The 21,078-nt window shown below is 48.3% G+C and overlaps 1 pseudogene; it reads right to left on the bottom strand.

Annotated features, from left to right (window-relative positions):
- Positions 1-13,640: 13,640 nt before the first annotated feature.
- Positions 13,641-14,162, bottom strand: LOC100772669 (annotated as a pseudogene).
- Between the last annotated feature and the right edge of the window lie 6,916 nt (positions 14,163-21,078).

The following is a 21,078-nucleotide window of genomic DNA, read 5'->3' as shown; positions in this document are numbered from 1 at the left end:
TGGGCCCTGTGTGCATGTGTGCTCCCTTGTCAGGCAAGTCCACCTTCAGCATGTGCACACGCACACGCACACGCACACACACGTGTTATATGGTTGACTTACATCTATATGCCCACATGTGCGCCCTCTGCTCGGTGTTCCTGGGAGAGGTGCACGGAAGTGAGTTTCCTCAGAGACGCAGGGCTGGCATGGGCAGAAGTGATGTGCAGACAGCCAGAGGAAGCATTGTTTACAATGGAGGCTCTGCCTTGGGGATGGAGTCAGCAAATCTCATGGCTGCCAGGATCTCACATTACCAGCGTCTCTGGGGACATCAAAACACGGTGCTTTCTCTGTCCTTAATCTGTGCTCAAGACCTCCCTTTATAGCCACCCGGCCTCTCTACTGTTCCTGTTCTCACTCATCTGAGCAGCAGCCGCCGGGCTAGCAGGCTAGGCAGAGGAGAGAAGGAAGGCACGGGTGTGGGTGAAGAAGACATGGATGTGGGGTGCCTGGGCACTCTGGGCATGGGGAGAGGCCTACCCGTTGTCTCTCTTAAGGAACAGAGGGACAAATAGTGGCAGTTGGTGCCCCTGGCACACAACCCCAAGATTTAGTTGCCCCCAGATGACTCGCAGGCTGCATCTGGAAATCCACCTTGGCTGGAGGACCTGAGGATGCAGAACACAGAACGGAGGTGAGCTTACACCGCGGCAGGTCTCACTCCTCAGAGGAATCTGCATTCCCATTCTACAACTCAGGGCATACAGATTGTTGTCTGGGAAGCTTGGGCTGAGGAGGGTTTGGGAGCAGAGCCACGGAGACCACATGCCGATGAACCTGGAAGAATGTATTGCGTAGAGCCGGGAAGGGTGCGGAATCCAAAGAGGAAGCTCCTGAAAGAAGGTGCAAGAGCTCCTGAGAACCGGTCCTGAGTGAAGGTGCTGGCCCAGCAAGCCTAGAGGTGAGTGCTTGCCCAGCAAGCTGTTATGGAAGGAGTGAGCCAGCCACCAAGCACTGTCCTCTGACCTCCACATGAACCTGTGGTGTGCACCTCCTGCCTGCCTTGGTGAGATATTTTTTAAAACGCCTGTAAATCAGGCATGGTAGCATAGACCTGGAAGCCCAGCCTTAGAGAAGCAGAGGTAGGAGGAATACAAGAATTTGAGGTCTGTCTGAGCAACAAAGCATGATCTTGTTGCAAAATAAGATGACAAAAATAAAATAGAATAACCCCCAAGCTAGAGTGGGTGAGGCCTAGGCATGTCCAGTCTCTGGAAGCATCTCCAGGCTCTAAGCATCGAACTCTCTTAGCTCAGCTGGCCAGCTGTCCTGTGTGGCTCATGAGGTCTGAGCTGAGCTAGAATCTGGCTCCTCCCACAACCCCCTCCTCCTGTCTGGCTCCTGTCTCTCCTTGTGATCACAGTGGAACCTTTGGCTGCTCCCTCCTCAAGGCTAGGCAGCTGCTAAGTGCCTCCTGCTGGCTTGCTTAGCGTCCCTTTCTGGGGAGCTTCCAGGGATTGAGCTTCCAGGGATTGTTAAAAACAACCTGTAATTAATATTCTGGACTAGTAGGTACAGGTACCTTAGGACTCTGGGAGCTGGAGATCCCCTGGCCTGCCCCTCCCATTCTTTCTCCCAGCTTGCCTTTCGGCATCTGTCTGCTCTCTTTCAGGTTATCTCCTCTCCATCCTTTCGGATCTCAGGCTCTGTGTCTCCCGGCTGCTCCTCCAGGCTGCAGCTGCCTCTGAGGCCTTCATTGTTAGGTGTTTTCATGCTGCCTGTCTCTCCTCTGGAGTCAGCCTGCCTCCTTCTGTCCAAGTACTCTGATCTTCCTTTCAGTGATTCCCTTACCCTCTGCAGCCGGTCTCCCCTCCTCTCCTCTCTCTCACTGCACCTCACCCTACCCGTCCCTGCTGATGGGAAATGTGCAAATAAGTGAAAAAGGCCAAACCCATGTGCCTAGCTGTATAAAGGAACCCTCCAACCCTGGAGCCTGGCTGCCAGGACTGTGTGGAACAAAAGATCCCTAATTACTGCTTTTCCAAAGCTAGGCCTTTGCTCTAACATGAAAGAGTGGTGAGGGAAGGGAGGGGGATTGACAAAGGGGGAGAGAATGAGGGGGAGAGAGGGAGAGAGGGAGAGAGATATCAAGGTAGAGAGGCATAAGAACCTCTGGAACCTGGGCCAGGGGTTACTAGGCTGTGACGGGAGCTAAGGACACTGGGCGTTTCCTCATCTGTGGGTTGTTTTATATGTGTGCTCACTTTGTTCCAGGATCTGAATTGCTCGTCCAGCTGGCTCTCTCTAGAGTCCTGTGCCAAGTCAGATCCTCTTCTTCCCAAGGCAAAAGCCCCAGTCCCGGCCACATAGTTTCTGGACCTCAGGCCTGTCATGGACAGTGGTCAGGGAGGTCACCCTTACAAGCCTGAGAGGGACTCCACATTCTTTTCTTATCTCATCTGGGATCTGCCAGGGTGATCTCACTGACCCCTCCTCCAGTGAGTCATGGGTTGCCAGGGTCCTGGGTATGAGGAAGGGACTCTCCAAACATAAACCCTCTATTTCATGTTTGTGAAGACCACCTCAGAGATATGAGGACATCGGGGTGACAATAGGGCTTATGAACCAGCGTGACTGGGATAAGGGATGCCCAGATGACTGGTAAAGCAACTTGGGCATGTTTGGGAAAGAATCTCATCTGCATGGGTGAGGCTGGTAAAGAAGAGCCCCTCTGGAGCTGAGGTGCTCAGTAGTGAAGAGCTCTTGCTGCTCTTGCAGATGATTCGAGTTCAGTTCCCAGCACCCACACAAGGTGGCTCACAACCACCTCTAACTCCAGCTCATGGGATCAGATGCCTTCTTCTGGCCTTCACAAGGCACCACATTACACACACACACACACACACACACACACACACACACACACACACACACACACAAATCTTACAAAGAAAAGAAACTGCCCCCTTAGCAACGTAAGCAAGCCTGAGCTGGTCCACAGAGGCCTTGAATAAGTGGGACGGTCATGGGGGAGGGAGAGCTTGCTCTTGGCTGTAGCTGGATCCCATCTTCTTTTGCACTCAGACATCGGAGCTCCTCGTTCTAGGGCCTCAGTCAGGACCAAAATGATGGCATCTTCTGCTTCTTTAGCCTTCAGATTACAGTAGGACACCAAGGCAGATCTTAGGCTATCTTGGCCTCCATAATCATGTATATCAATTCCATGGTAGATCTAAATCTATGCTGTCTATATAATTGATATCTATATCATCCATGGCACTCATATCTATATCATTGATAGCTATATCATTTATAGCACTGATATCTATGCTGCCTATATCATTTATATGTCATCTCTCATCTATGACACATATATCAGCTATATCTACATATATTGTTTGTATCATCTGTAACTATGAATCTATAATCTGTACCAATAACATCTGTACCATCTCTATGTCTATATCATCTATGTGTCTATGCCATCTACATCTTCTATATTTAGTTCATCTGTTTATATCACCTATATCAGTGACTTCATCTATATCTGTGTCATCTATGTCATGGATATCTACTTCTAAATCATCAACAGCTATATCATCTATAGCACTGATATATATGATATATCATCTAACATTATATCACCTATATCATCTCTATCTATATTGTTTATACCATCTATAGCTATGTAGGTACAATCTGTACTGGTAACAGCCATGCCATCTCTACGTTTACGACCTCCATATCATCTGTACCTAGGTCATCTATGTCTCTATCATCTACACCATTTGTATCAACATCTATATATCCTCTGTGTCCTCTTCATCATCTCTCTCTATCTTGCTGCTATCTACATCTTTCTCCTGATTCAGGTTCTCTGGGGAACCCTCATTAATATACTAGCATAGAGCTGAGAGCCAAAAGTCCAGAAATCTGATACCGCTTTCCACGTGTAATAGTTTGGGACTCTGGGCAAATTATTTAATCTCTTGGAAGCTCAATTCATCCATCTGCAAAATGTGGGTTTAGAAATGTCTATCTTACTGGTAACTTCCACAGGGCTCTACTCCTTAGGAACAAGTTGGTGAGTAATATTTGGAGCCAGGAACCTGTCTCAGACATCAGGACCACTTCTGAATTTATCCAGGAGACTTGAGTGAATTTCAGCAGTCCATGAAGGCCTGCTTATGTCACATTCTGAATGGAATGCAGGATAGGGTGCTTTCCAGGAGACAGTTCTGAGGCTCTGTGCTGTGCTGAATGAAGCCTGTAGGTTCCTAGGATCGATCTGAGGTACCATGTTTACCATCCTGGTCATGGTCCTGGATAGTTCCTCTTCTTCTCTGGCCCCTATTCCAGACCCCACTCCTGTATTTAGTGTTTCCCAAGGAAACTGCTTGGGTCTGTATCCTTGCTGTAGGGCCTGCTTCTGCAGAGCCCAGGCAAAAAGCGAGGAACTGCAAGGACTTTGGGTCTCAGGATCTGGAGCTTGCCTCCCAATGTGACTTGGATGATGGTATTCCCTTGGAGCTAATTCCTGGTCTAGGAAATGGTACTGCTGAGATTTTCTTTCATTCCCACCCTCAGGGCTGGGTGATATTGACATCAAATGAGATAATGCAAGAGAAAAAATAAAAAGGCAGACCATGGTGGCTGTGTGGAGGTGTCAGGTCCCATTATCCTTAATATTTGGTCTTGTCCATTCAACTCTTGCTATCAAAAGACAGTTCTGGGAGGGAGATGTCTGGGTGTCATCTCTGGTATGGACTCTGTGGGGCCTCTTTTAAATCCTGCATATGCCTTTCCCACCGGGCACTGAGGGCTCCTGACTCTTTTTCACCTTTTCCTCCCACTGTGAGGTTATTTAAAGCTTTCTTATTACTGGCCTTGGGGCTGTTCCCAAGGGGTTTCTCAGCTGCTTTTCTCTGGACCTCTGACTTCAAGTAAATGGCACCTTTTTTTTTTCTTGTAATAAATAATGAATAATAAAATGTAAATATATGACATAAATTATATACATTTAGGCAATGCCTTTCTCTTTACAAGACTTACTCCTTTCTACATTTTAGTCATGCAGAGATTTTTTTTCCTTCCTTTCCCGAAGCCCATCTTTTTGACCCATAGCACACAATTTTTTTTTGCTGGCTTTCAGTAAGGATTTTCTTCTTTTTTTTAACAGTCTATAGGCTTCTTATGCTTTTATTTTTTTCTTACTTTTCTTTAACATTCCTCCTGATCTTGCCTCCTTGAACGACCCTTATTTTCTCCATTTCTGTCTTCAAGAAGTAAGCAGCCCTAAAGTAGTTATTTTTGACTTTCCCACCAGGGTGTAAACTTCAAGATCTGAGGTCCAAACAAGGCTGGGCTTCACCCACAGACATGTTCTGCCCAGCCTTGGTCCCTTGTTTCCAAAGGCACCTAGCCCACTTTCTGGCACAGATTACAGCAAACCGGGTGTCTGTGGCTGCCATCCCTTATCTCTGTCACCACTAGGGACTCGCTGCACGATGCCACTTTATCACCTGCACCAGCCGTCTGCCCTGGCTGCACCTCGCCCTTAATTAATTACACCGTCTGCCATAAAGAGCCATCTCCCTCCTGACTGCAGCCTTCAAGCCCCGACAGATGAAGATGTGAAACACTTTCATCTCTCCTGACACCCCCGTTCTCTCTGTGTCACTTTCGTCTCCTGGCCAACCTCGGGTCCCTTTGTATGTCTGCCTATGCTCCTGGTCCAGAGCCATCACACAGCCTGGAATCTTCAGGACATTCAAGGTTCAAGAAGTAGGCTGTAAGACCCACAGGGAGGGTCATGATAGGGAGGCCAAGGCTGGGGTCTTAGGACAAGCAGAGGCCAGTTTTCAAAAGTGCTCCGGGACTGGGGAGACAGCGCAACATGCTTGCCTTTCAAACAGAAGGACCTGAGTTTGGTCCCTGGAGTCCACATAAAACCTGGGTGTGGTCACACCTGCTTAGAATCCCAGCACTGGGGAACTGAAGTTAGATGGGTCCTTGGTGCTCAAGACTAGCTGGCCTGGCCCACTTGGTGAGAACCAGGCCAATGAGAGGCTGAGAAATGGACAGCCAAAGTTGGCCTCTGGCCTTCCCATGTATGCACACAGACACACACAACTGCACCTCATGCCTCACCAACAATACAATGGCAGGCCTGACCATCAGGGACACAAGCAGTGCTGTCCTCCCTATGTTAACAACCAGGCCTGCAAAGGAAATCAGGTCTCTCAGAGAGACAGTGCTGAGCTCCATAAATGGAGACACAGGCAAGGACAAGAAGTGATGCGTGTGGGATGAGCCTTGCAGACAGCCAGTGTGGCACATGGGGTGTGTGCATACGGGTACTCAGACCCTGGCTCCTACAGTGCCCATCCTCCACACCTCTACCTCCTTCAGCCCTAAATCCCTCTCTGTGTCCCTGCTTCTCCTCTGCTTGAACACAGGGCGGTATAGAAAGCCTGGCTGCCTGAGGGCTGTGTGTGTTTGGGGCAGAGGAGGGGAATATGCCATGGATCCCCCCAGGACCCAAAGCTTGTCACTGGCTCTTCCTGTAGATCCCCACCTTGATACCCAGTCAGGGAGTGTGTTCAGGAAAGCAGTGTGGCCTTCCACCCAGCTGCCTCAGTGGCTGGGTATTTTCTCTCTTTTCAGCTTTCTCACCAGGGGTGTTAGACTTCAAGATCTGAGATCCAGAGAAGACTGAGTTTCTTCCACAGACACACTTTGCCCAGGCCCAGGCCTTGTTTCCAAGGTACCCTGTCCACTTCCTGGCACAGTGTGTGTGTGTAGTGTGTGACATGTGCTTTGGCTTGGACACTGACCATTTCTGTCCTCTGTAGATGGGCATGGGGACTGAAGTGAGACTACTGACTGGAGGTGGTCTTTCTTCACTGCTGGGAGTGGCAACAGTGAGTAGAACCACTCCTGAAACCTTCCCTTATGGGGCTAGCAGGGAAGAGAGATGACACGGGGGGTGGGTGGGAGGGAGCTGGCCGCAGGCAGGGGTAAGAGGACATCAAGAGTATCTGCTTCCCAGGCTGGAATCAGGTTTCCCCATGCAGGAGGCTTCCACCACCACAGGGTACATGCAGTCAGGTTCAGGGTCCACAGCCTCTGCCCCCCCTTTGCCTCCTAACACCCAAAGCAAAGGTGTCTGCCCTTGGGGATGTAGTAGTTGTGGATTACCACTGGGCCATTGCAGAATCTTGTCTGCTATGTGGCTGTCCTATCAGGAAAATGAAATCTCAGTGTACTGTACTGACCTTCAGAGTCTCCTGAGTCCTGGCTGGGGTGAGGCCGTTTTAGAGAGCAGAAACAGCCTTTTCCTGTTCCCTTCCCCATCCCCCAGCCTTCACACTCAGACACTCTTCCTGAGTGTGCACGAGGCCCAGCCTTCACACCCAGACACTCTTCTTGAGTGTGCACGAGCTCTGACCAGGCCGGCCTGGCCTCTCTAGCATGTGCTAAAGGGGTCAGAGTCTTCATGGAGAGATGGATGGGGAGGATATGGGACTCCAAAAGAGCTTTTCAGTAAATAACTAGAAGACCAGGCTAGGAACACACAGACAAAAGAAGCAAAAGACCAACACAGACTGTAGCAGGTCCAGGGGACCAGAAGCAGCACCCAAGCAGCCCTGCAGACCAGCGCTGCACAAAGGCTACTGTCCCATCAACCTGGCTCAGGACTCCTTGACTTCATGGGTGAGAAGCCACACCCCCTCATACACTCACCTGTGTTGGGAGCTTGGCATGAGATTCTAGGCCATGCTTGGCAGGCCACATAGTTAACCTTTACACAGCAGCTCCTTAGAACCTCAGCTCAAGAAAAGAAACAACTTGACCCAGTCCTCCACCCACAGGCTCAGTCACCTAGGCAACCCTTCCTGGACCTCTTACTCATGAACTCTTTACCAGGTCAAACATCCTTGTAGGGGAACCTGTAGCCACGCCTACTTAGGGGCTGGCTTTTCTACCATGGTAGCTGGGTACACTAATGGTGTACCAATGAATAGTCATGATACCTGGGTGGAGTAGGTGCCTCAGATTGGAGTGATTCTGCCTCTGAGGCATCCTAATGATCTTTAAGCCTAGTAATGTTATCCTTATGAAAATTTTCAATCTCCTTAATCATAAAAGATTCCAAGGATGTTAGTGAATCTGTAAATTGCTCTAACTGCTCCTCTACACGTTTTTCTAGGTTTTTAATACAATCATCCTTAGGCAGCATCTGGATGGTATGGAAACTGCCTTCTAGGTATTGGAGTCTAGATTTGAGGTCATGATTTGCTGATTTTGAGTCCTCGGCAATCAACTGTATGGACCTATGTAATCTGTCAGCCCTGTACTGTAAATTATCTTCCAAACATTTAACTCTAGACTCAGATATGTGATCTGCTACCTTAGATGCTTCAATAATTGATTGAATGGCCTTGTCCAATTCTTCAACCCTATCCTGGGTATTTTGCACCTTTGCATCTAGTTTCTGGGTAACAGTGCTTATCTGAGTTTCTAGCTGGCTATAGATGGTCTTCAGCTCATCACGGTCTTCTGACAGCATAGCCTCTAAGGCCTCAGACATGGAGGATCTCTCTGTGTTTATCTTATCATAAATATGCTGCATCTCATCTTGGGTAACAGACAGCTCTGTGTTTATCGTATTGGACACAGGGCCAACTTATCATCCAATTTCTGTTCCACTTGCTGCACAATTGTGGTCTGAGCTAATCTGTTTTCTAAAACCTCATTTCATAAAGCTGTTATTTCCTGTAAGTAGGTGGTGAGGTTATCCTTGTCCCTATTCCTGAGTCTTTTGGCTAGTAATATTATTTGTACCAGCAAGCTAACTGTCATTACGACATATAGGCCAGTAATTGGCAAATTAGCATCCTCCTCAAACATTGAATTCACGTAATAAGCAAAAATATTACCGATTTTAGCAAATGATAAATATTCCGCCATAATTTTACCTGATTTCTACTCCAGATGCAGTAACTATCTTTGACTAGCGGGTAGCACAGGTGTTCAGTTACTCGGCGTTTGGCAGCAGTGGGTCAGGCAAGATGGTGGTAGCGGTGGGAGAGAGGTCATAAAAGCGGCTGCACTTATCTTAAAGAATATATGGCCTTGCGTCCTCAACCACTGAAAGAGATGCGGCTTTACCGCTGGCAGGGTGGAACACACAAGCTGTCCTAAATGGAGCCTAGGCTTCCAATATCTCGCTCCTGACAACCAGATAAAGTGGGAAATTACTAATACGGAATCAGGTAGAAATACAAGGGAAAAACCTTCGGGCTGCAGTCTGTACAGCAAGCCAAAAAGTGAAACTGAAAGTGAAACCAGCCACCTGAAACTCTCACTCTACGCCACCCTGACCACGCCCTCGCAGATGTGGTCAGGCACACATCTAAGCAGGTGTGGCTACAGGTTCCCCTACACATCTTCTTTGTGGCTTCCTAATATCCTGCCTATACAAACACCTGGTTCTCAAACATCCCATTCTGCCCCTCCCCATATTCTGACTATATAAGCTAGCCTGAGAAAAGTAAAGTTTGCCACTTGATCAGAATCCTGTCTTGTGGTCTTTCTTTCTGTGTCTCTTGTCCCCATTCCCTATCCCTGACTCTCTTGCCCCAGACTGACATCCTGCAGGTCGGGACACCCCTGCCCACTTATTTATCCCACAGACATGGGCACCTGCTGTGTACAGTGGCACCTTCTGTAGGCAGTGGCAACCTGGTGGGGAGCTGAAGAAGAGACAGGAGACTCAGGGTCCACACGGACTGATTTTGGAAGACACCCCTTCCTTCTAAGTACACATGGCTTCTTTACCCAGCCCAATGTGTCTGCTGCTAAGAGAGAACTATGAGTGTAGCAGGTGAGGCAGTGCGGATGGGGGCTGTGGCGGGAGACACTTGGGCATTAGGGGCCTTGGATGTCAAGCCTCTTCATGGAGCCTTTTGGTTACCTCCATAGTTTGGCATTAGGCAGGTAAACTGGCAAACCCATGCCCAGAACAAATGTACTTGGGAAGGTGGGGCAGAGCCATCACACTGTAGGATGATGGCTCTGATGTCCTCTGTGGGCTGACCAGGAGACAACCTTAACCCAGCATGTTCAGGACATACATATGCAAACACACACACACACACACACACACACACACACACACACACACACACACACAGATGTACATAGACACACAGACAAATCATGGGCAGTCATATTCATAAGCACATTTACACAATACATTAACACATCTATTCAACACATAGTGTCCTAGTTTTGTTTCTGTTGCTGTGATAAACATCATGACCAAAAACAACTAGGAAAGAAAAGGGTTTATTTCAGCTTATAGTTTATATCCATCAAGAAGGGAAGTCGGGCAGTAATCAGGGCAGGAACCTGGAGGCAGAAACTGAAGCAGGGGCCTTGTGGGATGCTGCTTACTGGCTTGCTGTCCATGGCTTGCTCATCCTGCTTTATTATACATCCTAGGACCATCTGCTCCGATGTGGCATCAACCACAGTGAGCCTCTGACATCAATCACCAACTGAGAAAATGCCCCACACACATGTCCACAGGCCAATCTGATGATGGCAATTTTTCAGTTCTTCAGCCTCTTCCCAGGTATGTCAAGTTGACAAGATTAGCCATCATACATTACATATAATACACACAATGCATTGTGCTAACATAGTTCTACATACACAATCTCACAGATACACACACACACACACACACACACACACACACACACATTCATGCACAATTTACCTATGCAGAAAAAAGATACACACTGTCTTGATTAGAGTTTCTATTGTTGTGAGAGATACCATGACCACAGCGACTCTCATAAATGAAAACATTTAATTGGGGTTGGTTACAGTTTCAGAGGTTCAGTTTATTACCATTATAGCAGGACAATGATGGGGGATTTCCATATATATGTATATATTTCTTATTGATTGATGAATAAAACACTGATTGGCCAGTAGTCAGTCAGGAAGTATAGGCAGGCCTACCAGATGAGGAGAATTCTGGGGAGAGGACACAGAGAGAAGTGGTGAGGGAGACAGCATGTAGCCACTGAAAGAGTAACATGCTGGAGCATTCTCCAGTAAGCCAAAACCACATGGAGATACACAGTTTAATAGAAATGGTTAATAATTAAGAGAGAGCTAGCCAATAGAAAGCCTAAGCCATCAGCCCAACAGTTTATAGTTATATAGTATCTTTATTTGGGGCTAAACGACGATAGGACCATGTGCGACAGAAATCCTATCAACAGGACATGGCAGCGTGCAAGCAGACATGTGCTGTAGAAGGAGAGAGAACTCTATATCTTGATCTGCATGCAGCAGAATGAGTCCTTCTCTATATTGAGCATAGCTTGAGCATAAGAGACCTCAAAGCCAGCCCCCACAGTGACACACTTCCTCCAACAAGGCCACACCTCCTAATAGTGCCACTCCCTATGAGTTTATGGGGGTCAATTACATTCAAACTACCGTACACACATTCATACAACACATACAATTCTCATACACACATACAAACACATACTTGGACACAAACACATAGACAGACATCACATATGTTCTCATGCAGTAACATTTACAGGCACACACAACCTTGCACAGTTCGCTATCTCAGAAGACAGGGGACTTAGTGGGTTTATGCAAGGAGTAGAGCTGTCTACAACTTGCTACCCCCATATCCAAGCTGTGGGCTCTCACACTTCTGCATTTTTGAGCCATGCATAGCTGAGCTGATGAATGGGTGAAATCCATGTCCCTGCGCTTGCACAAGATTTAAGGAGGAACTTAAGACCCTGCATGTGCAGTGGACATATGTCTTTCTTTGTGGTCAGCATGTTGTCATTCTTCCCCTGGTCTGGAGGTCCTCCCTCATGGCGCAGTCTGGCAGAACCTACCTTCTGTTATAGACAGGGCTCTGCCAGCTGGGTGCACCTGTGGCAGATGGGTACCTTGAGAGGCTTTCTCTGGTGACCACAGCTGTTTGAAGAGTTCAACACTGGCTGTGCTATCCTGTTGGTGGCCAGTGTCCAGATGGCATCATGGTGACAGCCCACGGCCAGACTGGGAGCCAAGGCATGGACCACATATGCAGCCTTATTTTGCGGGCTCTTCCTGTGTGTGGCCCTACATGTTCAATTCAGGCTCATTAGATCAAGTCTGCAGATGGTATTTTTCTCTGTGAACCAGCCAGACTTGGTTTCTGTGGTGCACAGCTGAGCGCTCATTCTGATAGCCAGGGCTCAGTAAATGCTGTCCATTGGAGGTGACAAGCATGCGGCTTGAGGATAAAATGGAGGGTGTAGGATTAGGAGGGGGTGCTGTGAGGACAGCCTTCAGGACAGAATTGGCCTGGTGTTCCCATACTCAGTGTCCCTAGCCACAGCCACACAGCACAGCACTAAGAACCACAAGGGAGGCCACTTACCAGCCCAAGCTGCCCAGTCATGGTAGACGCCCAGGAGAAGGGGAGAGGGAGACAGCAGTGGGAGGAAACAGGGACATGATTCCAGGTCCAGGCACATGGCTGTAAGCAGGAGCACTTCCTTGTGAGATCTAATTGTGAGCATCTCCTTGCTATAGAATCCAGTAGGAGCACCCCTTGCCTGGGGATTAAGTGGGAGCACCTCCTTGCTGACACTCCTTTCACCCCCTCAGGTGGACAGACTCACAATTATCCCTTGATGTCACCCCAGATTTCAGAAGAAATGTGGGGACAATATGGAGCCTGTGCAGGGGAGGAGTTCATGAGGAGACTCCTGCTCTGCCTGGGGCTGCAACCCCTCTTCTGTCCTGCCAGTGCAGGGAAGGAAGGTTGCAGGGCCACCTAGGGTGGACACCCCTTCCTCTCCATGCCTAGCCTGCTACTTCAGGTCCACAGGAGGGTGGGCCAGTGTCTTAATTGGTATTTCTAAAGATGTGAGAAATCACCAGGACCAAAAGGAACGTGGGGAGGAAAGGGTTTATTTCTGCTTCTGTTTCCACAGGACAGTCCACCATCAAAGGAAGTCAGAGCAGCGGCTCAAACCAAGAACCTGGTGACAAAACGTGAAGTAAAGGCCTCCAAGGAGTGTTGCCCCTCATGACTTGCTCAGCCTGCTTCTTATAGCACCCAGGACTCCCCTGCCCAGAAGTGGCACTGCCCACAGTGGGCTGGGCCCTCCCACATAAACCATCAATCAAGAAAACGTTCCACAGGCTTGGCCACAGTCCAGTCTGGTGGAGACATCTTCACAATAGAGGTTCCCTCTTCCAAAATGACATAAAAACGAGCCAGCACCGGTCTCTAGCTTGGATCTGAGTCTGAGGCATAATTAGAGGGTTTTTTTAAAAAAAGAATTATTTTGTAAGTATATTCTGTAAGTTATATGTAGGTGTGCACGTGCCACAGTGCTGGTGTGAAGGTCAGTGGGCGTTGGTTTTCTCCTACACAATGTGAATCCAGGCAACTGCATTCAGGGTGCTGGGCTTGCTGGCAAGCACCTTTATCTGCTGAGCCATCTTACTAGCCCTCAGCCTTCCTTCCTTCCTTCCTTCCTTCCTTCCTTCCTTCCTTCCTTCCTTTCTTTCTGTTTTCAGGCAGGACACTTGAGTTTTATTCAGTTAGTCTAGAAGCAGGTGTTAGGTCTCTTTGTGGTGATGCTGTGGCTTGTGCTGGCACCACAACACACGGTGAGGAAGCAGGAATTCGATCTTGGAGCCCTGGAACTGCTTGACAGACGGCCGTCAGCTCTTGCCCTCTGAAATCTCTTGAACCTTCATGATGTGGATGGAGTGAGCACGGGCACCGTGCGGGGTACCCATGTCTGGGTAGCACTGTGTGACAGCTCCAGCAGCTGTCAGGTCCCAGTATTGTTGGCACATGTTGTGTGTGCCATATTGTGAGTTGTAGCGCAGCCATACAGCAAAGTTCTTCACCCACAGTGGGGCCCCAGGTCTCACCTCTGCACAGTGTACTATCTCCCCGGATGACTTCTTCATCTTGTTCATCTGGGCACAAAATCGGGACTTGGCCACCACATGGTTCGGCGCAAAGATGCGCATGAGGTATAGGGGTGGTGTGTTGAACTTGGGGCAGGCAAGCAGCGCCCCACCACCTTGTACTCCCGAAGCGTGCCTGAGGCCTACATGGCAGATCTGTCCTTGTTCTCCACCAGCCACTGCCCTCAGCCTTTCTTTCCTTTCCCTTTGTCAGCATCATGTTTTCTGCATTGTCTCCTAGTGTGCCACGCATCTGAGAGCCTGTCTGCATTTCCTGAGAGTAGATGGATGCTGTCTTTATACTTCATTCCCATCTTGTTTGCTCCCTAAACCAAGTACCACTTGTCTACAGAGCTGTGTGAGCATCAGAATCTGCAGGGAACTTGGGGTGACTAGCTGGTGGCTTCACACCATGTCCTAAAGCAAATCACTCACAGCACCCGTTTGCTAAAAGGCCTCTCTGCCTTTAGCATTCACCATCTTTGGGGACTGTCCAGGATTCTCAGAAGATGCCCCATCTCCCCAGTCTGGTTTTTGGAATTTCTTAGAATTTTTGGAATTTGCCTTACGAATCCCTGGCCTCTACCCTTCACAAAGAGGCTCTTGTCTGCAGGAGAAATGTGCTCTTCCAGACAGCATGATGAAACAATCACTACCCCATCCCACCCACTGCACACTCACAGGGCCATGTGGCAGGCACTGTGTAGATCTGAAGCTGCTTGCTGTACATGCATGGCATCTCTTCCCACTTTGTCAGCCTGGCCTTGAAGCAGAGGTACCCTAGGAGCTGGGATGTGAACTTACCCTCGCCAGGGGCATTCCACTTTCAGACAGATTTTCCTATGGAGAACTTGTTTTCTGGCTAGAGTGGAGTGTGGGAGAGGGACAAACAGAGCAGGCCTGATGCTTATACCACAACATGCAAGTTAGAAACAGGAAAATCAAGGTAAGAATGGTTAATCTCTGTGCACACGGTTCAGAGTGGGCTTACTGTCAGTCTAAAGAAACATAGCCAACAGAGTGTAAATATAGACTTACTATATACTAGCTCATGTAATAAGGGCCTGGGGGTCCAACATGACTGCCTGCGTCCTGGAGAGGATGAGAACCCCAAAGGTGCTCAGCCCATAAAACTGGAAGCCTCTAGGGGGTCTCTGTCCATCACTGAATGCCTGGTCACACTGCTAAGAGTTGCTGGTGTCTAATCCACTTTGGAAGGCTGAAGAATGGGGAGACTGACTTGATATATACACTCCCTCAGGAGACAGGGGGAAGCAGGAGACCCTGCTTTTTCCTTGGATCTGAATCTATCCTGGTTGCCAGGTGAAGTCTCCACCTACTGTTTTCCTCTCTCAGTTAAACCTCTCTGGAGACACCCTCACACTCACACCTAGAAATGTATCTCCCAGGTAACTCCTTACAACTAAGTTCAACCATCACAAAAGCCCAGTGTCCAATACACAGGAAAAGGGAAACAACCTAGCTCATCTGCAGGAGAATGTACATTACAACCATGTTGATGCCACTTAGTCAGAATGACCATGACCACGAGGACAGGTGGACCACACTAGATGCCTAGTGGGAGGGAGGCAACTTAACTCATACACCTATCTCATGTAGACAGGTGTGGATGATTTTAGCCTGGTGTGACTTATGGTTCAAGACCTCCACCTGAGTCTAAAACACATAAATGTGTCCATCTGCTCCTCTGAAAAAATTTGGACTAGAATGTTCATGGAAGCACTATTTTTAAAAGTACACCCACCTATTTAGCATATGTGTGTATGTATGTGTTTGTACACACACATGCTCACCATGGCACATGTGTAGGAGATCACAGGACTATCTGTGAGAGTCCATTCTCATTCTACTACATGGGTCCTAGGGATCAAAGTCAGGTGTCCAGGCTTCACACCAAACTCCTTTCCTTACCTTCCTGCAGGCTCCAAATGACTGCTTTTTAATAGCTCCAAACTGGAAAATTATCTTTCAGGACTAGAGTGGACAAACCAAAGCAGGTGTGTTCACACATAGAACACTGCACAGCCGTGAGAAGTGGTGACAGATGATCACACTCAACATCTTGGGAGAATTTCATGAACCGAATACGCTGGGTGTGAGGACGTGTTCACACCATTTGGTTCCATTTATAGCAGTTCCAGACAAAACTTGTCTGTGGTACTAGAAGACGGGTGGATGGTTGCTCTGGAGACGAAAGAGCTAGAAGGCAGTGCTGGGGGTTTTGTGGTGTGATGAGGTGTGTTTGTATCTTCCAGAAGGACAGTTTACTCTGGCATGTTCAGTTTCAGAGAGTTCATTGACATGTACATGCCTCTGTGTGATTATTTTTAAATAACATTTCTTTATTTTGCTTTTTGTTTTTCGAGACAGGGTTTCTCTGTGTAGCTTTGGAGCCTATCCTGGTGCTTGCTTTGTAGACCAGGTTGCCCTCAGACTCACAGAGATCCGCCTGCCTCTGCCTCCTGAATGCTGAGATTAAAGGTGTGCACCACCACCGGCTGGATAAATAACATTTCTTTACTGCGTGTTTGCATGTTTGTGCTACGGCTTATATGTAGAGGTCAGAATACTACCTGCAGGACTTGGTTCAGTTCTGCTATGTGGGACCTGAGCGTCAAACCCAGCGGGTCAGGCTTGGAGGCAGGTGCTATTACCAACTGAGCCATCTTGACAGATCCCCTGTGATTATTTTCACAAGAAACTGAAAAATGAAATGGATGGGCTGAGACGTAGCTCCTTGGTGAAACATGTGACTAACACATGCAAGACTGGGTTCCATCCTCAGCACTGGATAAAAAGATAAGGGGGGGGGCAGCAATGAAGAGATTGTCTAGGGTTAAGAGCACTTGTTCTTGCAGGAGATTTTGGGTTGATTCCCAGAACCCACATAGTGGCTAACAACCATCTTATAACTCCAGTTCCGGCCTCTGGGGGTACTGCATGCATGTGGGGCTCATACATGACTGTAGACAAACAGTCATACACATGAAAAACATATAACTATATAACTTTAAAATGTGTTACATTAGACAAGACTGCTGAGAGTAATTTGGAATCATGGACCTGGAGGTGGTTCCTGTCTTTACCCCCTCCTCTGCATGTGGATGGGCAGCCATCCTAGAATCCAGAACCTGCCAACCTGAGCTGGGGCCTCCAAAACATTCCACAACTTCGCCTCCTTCACCACCCTATGTATAGATGGACAAGAACCGGGGGAGAAGGCAGCATGTATGCAAAGGGTTAGCAGAGCCCTCAGCCTTACCCTGGCCGTGAGGGTTCTTAGAAGCCCGTGAGCCATTTGCCCTGTGCCTGATGTTCAGGGTGAAGTGTCCTGATGACATCACCAGTCTCCCTGAGCCAGAGGCAGCCCTCGAGGTTTCTACAATATCTCTAACTCCATATGCACTCTCTCTAACGACACATGCTAGATCTTTCTTGAAAGTGATTACAATTCCTAAATAAGCGAACAAAAATAAATTTCTTCATTAGCTAGAGAATTAAAGAAAGAAAGTAAGTAAGAAAGAAGCCACCACCTGAGCAGAATGGGCATTGGATTGCAACATATGCTGGGTAATTACTGTCTCTGCAGATGGCTGTCTTCAGCGCCGTGACTGTGGTGGGTGGGGTGGTAAGAAACTGTGCTGCTTTGGGGCAGGATTCCCAAAGGGTGTTTTCCAGAACACCAGGCCTACAGTGGGACTAGTTCCACAAGATGACAATTCCATGCTTTGCTACATTTTGGGAGTCACTGAATTAGATATAATCAGATGAGCCCTTGGCTGCAGGACTGACTTCTCAGGGACTTCAGCGGGTGGTGGGACCCAGCAATCGCCAAGGCAGAGGCTGAGCATCTGGCCACCCAGTGCTTTCTTGTTTGTAGGGGGCCTGATGAGTATTGTTCCTTGGAACCCACAATGGAAAACATTGGTTGTCATGGGCTCAGACTTGGTTCAGGTGTTGGGAGATTATCTTATCCATCAGGGGACCTTGATGGACCCTTGCTGTCTCTGAGCCTCGGGTAATTTGAAGGAGTTGACTTGAAGAAGAGCAGACATAGGATTTGCTAGAGTATGGGGAAGGGATTAGAAAAGCTATCTTAACGTGTGTGTGTGTGTGTGTGTGTGTGTGTGTGTGTGTGTGTGAGAGAGAGAGAGAGAGAGAGAGAGAGAGAGAGAGAGAGAGAGAGAGAGAGAGAGAGAGAGATCTATTTTAGACCTTCAGCTCACCAAGTAGGCTAGGCAGGAGCCCCAGGATTCCATCTGACCGTGGGTCCCCAACAGTGGGTTTTAAGTGTACACCACTGTTCCTGGCTGCTTTTATGTGGGCCCTGGGGGTTGAACTCAGGTCCTCATGCTTGCAAGACAGGCACTTTACTGACTGAACCATCTCCCTAGCCTCTCCTGCTCTTGGATTTAATGCCTTGTTATCAGACAATGTTATTTATTTGTATAGAAGACAGAGGTTCTTGACAACTTTCTCAATGGCTGTCACTTCCCTTTTTTGCTAAATAAATCTTGGTTTTTTTTCTCACATGGAAATAGGTTTAGGAATAAAGTGTCCCCTATTTCTTGTTGTGCAGCCTTACCAATCCCATAGAAGAGATTTTCTGGGACTCCTAGGAAAGACATTCTCTAATGGACAGAGGCACTGAAGGGGAAATACTCTCTTTCAAAAATTATTCTTCTTTTTCTGGTTAAAAGGTGAGTGTAGGAAGATGAAGTGGACGGAGCTGTGGCAGTCATCTTTTGACTATAAATATGAGAATCAGCTCGCTGAGGAACCACAGAGAAAGGAGAAGCGTCTGGACATCCTTAGTAGATGACCTGGTGTTCGCACTGCGTAGCTTTTTGTCACATAAACAGTAAATGGCCTCATGATGTCTGTCAGCACCAGCTTGATCTGCTGTTAATGGTGCTAAGAAACTCACCAACAGCTTGGTGTCTGTTGCTGCCTTTTGCCGCTCTGTCCCCTCCTTTGTAAGGAGTCCTTGGTCACAAGCTGTGTCCCATGGTTTGTTAATGAGCACAGCACAGACAGCCTCCTGTGGTATCAGCAAAGGCCTGAGATGGCAGTGATGACATCATGAGCTTTGTTGTTTGCTCCATTGCACTCCTACCTGAGCTGGGTAATTCCACCAGTCAGTAGCTATGCTGCTTGGAGCATATGCTAACGGGTCAAGTTAATCTAAGTCACACTGTGGTAACAAGCACCGAGATTCCAATGGTTAAACATGTAAAGATTTCTTTACAGTTCATAGGAGTTTGCTCTTGGTCCATGGGCTCTGGGATGTTCTCTTCCATGCTGTGATTCTGGTGAGGTCCACACTGTTTCCTTAAGACAGGGTGTCTGTCTAGGTCCTACGACCCAGACATTAGGTTAGTCTGGTTGGCTAGTGATCCTCCAGTTTGGCCCTTCCCAACCCTGAAATTACATGTGCATGCCACCACCCCAGGCTTTTTTTCTATGGATCCTTGGGAATGAATTCAGATCCTTACACTTGTTCAGCAAACACTTTGATGACTCAGCTAGCTCGTGATGACCAGCCCTGCTTCGTGGTCTCCTGTTTCCTGTTATCTGTGGAATGACTGAGGCTGTGGCCCCATTTCTCAGGAGACGACTACATAGCTGAAAAGCGGGTGCTGGCACTTGACCTAGGATTTTTCTCAGTCATGGTGTGATAGCTGGCACAGAACAACTGGAGGCACCAAGAGGAAGCCCTGGGCAGTCAAACCATCCTAACCATAGACACACACTCAGCTGTGCTCCCTGGGCTGCAAACGTGCACTCTGATGTTGGAGGCAGCTTCACCAGAGACAGGGACACCAAGGACCACTTTGGAGGCTGGCTGCCACACCCATCTCTAACATGACTTTCTGTGCCTGTGAACCAGGGTGGCTTGCTGTTACTCTCTTCTAGTGACACAGACATTCTGTCATGACTAGAGCCCCTGTAACTTTCACCAAATGATCCCGGCTCCACTTTGGCTTAGAGAGAGAGCAGAAGAGTAACTTTCTGTGGAGTATTAGGACCCAGGTGCTATTTCTGACACCTGCCCTCCAATGGGAGACACTGAGGCATGAAGGCTGAGTGGTCTAGGGTCAGGGCATGTATAAAGTGGGAAATTACTAATACGGAGCCAGGTAGAAATACAGGGGATTTTAATAGGGAAAAAGCTTTACTTACAGAGCGACCTAGCCAGCCAGCACGGCAGCAGTCTATACAGCAAGCCGAAAGGGAAACCGAAAACCAGAAAGCAGCCACCTGACCAACTCTCACTCTACGTCACCCTGACCCCGCCCTCGAAGGCGTGGTCAGGCACACCTGTAGCCAGCCCCTAAGCAGGCATGGCTACAGCTTTCCCTGCACCTGTACATGCTGACTGGAGCTTCATACTCAGAGTTGAGGCTCCATCCACTTTCTGTAGCTAGGCTCAGCTTCCTAGGGGTAACCAGCAGATCTGCTCCTTGTTTCCACACAAATGCCACCTCTGTAGTCTGAGGGTGGAGTGACAATGACACCCCCTTCTTCTTCATATTGGTTAATTTTCTCACTGCTGTGACAAAATGCCTGACAAGTGGGACTTAATGGCAATGTTTATGTCGTGGCTCACATGGATGTAGTCCATTGTGTTGGAGGTCAGGCAGTGGCAGAGCGGAGGGCAAACTGCACCCTTAGTCAGAAAGTGAGACCCAGGAATGCTGGCACTCAGCTCCTTGTCTTTGTACAGAGCCATGGATCCCTGTCTATGGATCCATGCTGCCAGCAGTAGGGCGAGGCTTCCTGCCTCGGTTACTCAATCTAGAAAGCCCTCAGGCAGGCCCAGAGGCCTATCTCTGTGGTAGTTCTAGGTTCTACTAAGTTGACAGTCTGTACTATGCTTCAGTGTCCCCATCAGAATCTTGTGGGTACCCAGACAGCCACCCTCCCCCTAGAGTGCTTTCTATTTCCCTTGACGTTTGCACCTCAAGGCCTCTGCACCCAAAGATCTCAACACCCCAGGGGTTTGCTGGTGACTGGAAGTTCTTGGATTCTTTTGCTAATAAT

Source organism: Cricetulus griseus (assembly GCF_003668045.3).
Source record: "Cricetulus griseus strain 17A/GY chromosome 1 unlocalized genomic scaffold, alternate assembly CriGri-PICRH-1.0 chr1_0, whole genome shotgun sequence".
NCBI classification, from domain to species: Eukaryota; Metazoa; Chordata; class Mammalia; order Rodentia; family Cricetidae; genus Cricetulus; species Cricetulus griseus.
This window is presented reverse-complemented; position numbering and strand designations above follow the sequence as displayed.